Here is a 1,859-nt window from a genome sequence, read left to right as displayed (position 1 = left end):
TTCTACTCTTCTATTCTTCTACTCACATAAAGGAATCTCTATACTGTGACATAGAGGATTCCTATTCTTTTCTATTCTCTTCTTTTTCATATGAGCAGGAGCAAGGATAAGAATATTCTTGTTGAAGCTGATCCGGAACCTGAAAGGACTCTAAAGAGAAAGCTAAGAGAAGCTAAAGCACAACACTCTAGAGAGGACCTGACAGAATTTTTCGAAAAAGAAGAAGAGATGGCCGAACCCAACAATAATGGTGGAGATGCAAGGAAGATGCTTGGTGACTTTATTGCACCCTCTTCTGACTTCTGTGGAAGGAGCATCTCAATTCCTGCAATTGGAGCAAACAACTTTGAGCTCAAGCCTCAATTAGTTTCTCTAATGCAGCAGAATTGCAAGTTTCATGGACTTCCATTGGAAGATCCTCATCAGTTTTTAGCTGAATTCTTGCAAATCTGTAACACTGTTAAGACCAATGGGGTTAATCCTGAGGTCTACAAACTTATGCTTTTCCCCTTTGCTGTAAGAGACAGAGCTAGGACATGGTTGGACTCACAACCTAAAGATAGCCTAAACTCTTGGGAAAAGTTGGTCAATGCTTTCTTGGCCAAATTCTTTCCACCTCAAAAATTGAGCAAGCTTAGAGTGGAAGTCCAAACCTTCAGACAGAAGGAAGGTGAATCCCTCTATGAAGCTTGGGAAAGATACAAGCAATTGATCAGAAGGTGTCCTTCTGACATGTTTTCAGAATGGAGCATCTTATGTATATTCTATGATGGTCTGTCTGAATTGTCCAAGATGTTATTGGACCACTCTGCTGGAGGATCTCTTCATCTGAAGAAGACGTCTGCAGAAGCCCAGGAACTCATTGAAAATGTTTGCAAATAATCAGTTCATGTATACTTCTGAAAGAAATCCTGTAAATAATGGGACAACTCAGAAGAAAGGAGTTCTTGAGATTGATACCCTGAATGCCATATTGGCTCAGAACAAAATATTGACTCAGCAAGTCAATATGATTTCTCAGAGTCTGTCTGGAATGCAAGCTGCAACAGGCAGTACTAAGGAAGCTTCCTCTGAAGAAGAAGCTAATGATCCTGAGAATCCTGGAAAGGAAGAGGTGAATTACATGGGAGAATCCTATGGAAACACCTATAATCCTTCATGGAGGAATCATCCTAATCTCTCATGGAAGGATCAACAGAAGCCTAATCAAGGCTTCAACTATAATAATGGTGGAAGAAACAGATTTGGCAATAACAAACCTTTTCCATCATCTTCTCAGCAACAGACAGAGAATTCTAAGCAGGGCCACTCTGACTTAGCAACTGTAGTCTCTGATCTATCTAAGACCACTCTCAGTTTCATGACTGAAGCAAGGTCCTTCATTAGAAATTTGGAGGCACAAGTGGGTCAGCTGAGTAAAAAAGTTACTGAACTCCCTCCTAGTACTCTCCCAAGCAATACAGAAGAGAATCCAAAAAGAAAGTGCAAGGCCATAAACACTTCCCACATGGCCGAACCTGGAGAGAAAGGAAAGGCAGTGAATTCCAGTGAGGAAGACCTCAATGGACGTCCACTGGCCTCCAAGGAGTTCCCTAATATGGAACCAAAGGAATCTGAGGCTCATATAGAGACCATAGAGATTCCACAGAACTTACTTTTGCCATTCATAAGCTCTGATGAGTATTCTTCCTCTGAAGAGGATGAAGATATTATTGAAGAGAAAGTTACTCAATATCTAGGAGCAATCATGAAGCTGAATGCCAAGTTATTTGGTAATGAGACTTGGGAGGATGAACCCCCATTGCTCATCAATGAACTGAATGATCTGGTTCAATTAAAACTACCTCAGAAGAAACAGG

At 40.9% G+C, this 1,859-nt stretch overlaps 1 non-coding gene across 1 annotated transcript; it reads right to left on the bottom strand.

The window, feature by feature from the left end:
- Nucleotides 1–630: 630 nt before the first annotated feature.
- Nucleotides 631–734, bottom strand: LOC148577899 (small nucleolar RNA R71). The gene has a single exon (XR_015904113.1). It is a non-coding gene; the product is annotated as a small nucleolar RNA R71 (small nucleolar RNA).
- Nucleotides 735–1,859: the final 1,125 nt, after the last annotated feature.

This window comes from Arachis ipaensis, chromosome B1 (genome assembly GCF_059453495.1).
Source record: "Arachis ipaensis isolate K30076 ecotype BB chromosome B1, ASM5945349v1, whole genome shotgun sequence".
Taxonomy (NCBI): Eukaryota; Viridiplantae; Streptophyta; class Magnoliopsida; order Fabales; family Fabaceae; genus Arachis; species Arachis ipaensis.
The sequence above is the reverse complement of the archived record's forward strand: the minus strand, read 5'-3'. Positions and strand labels throughout refer to the sequence as shown.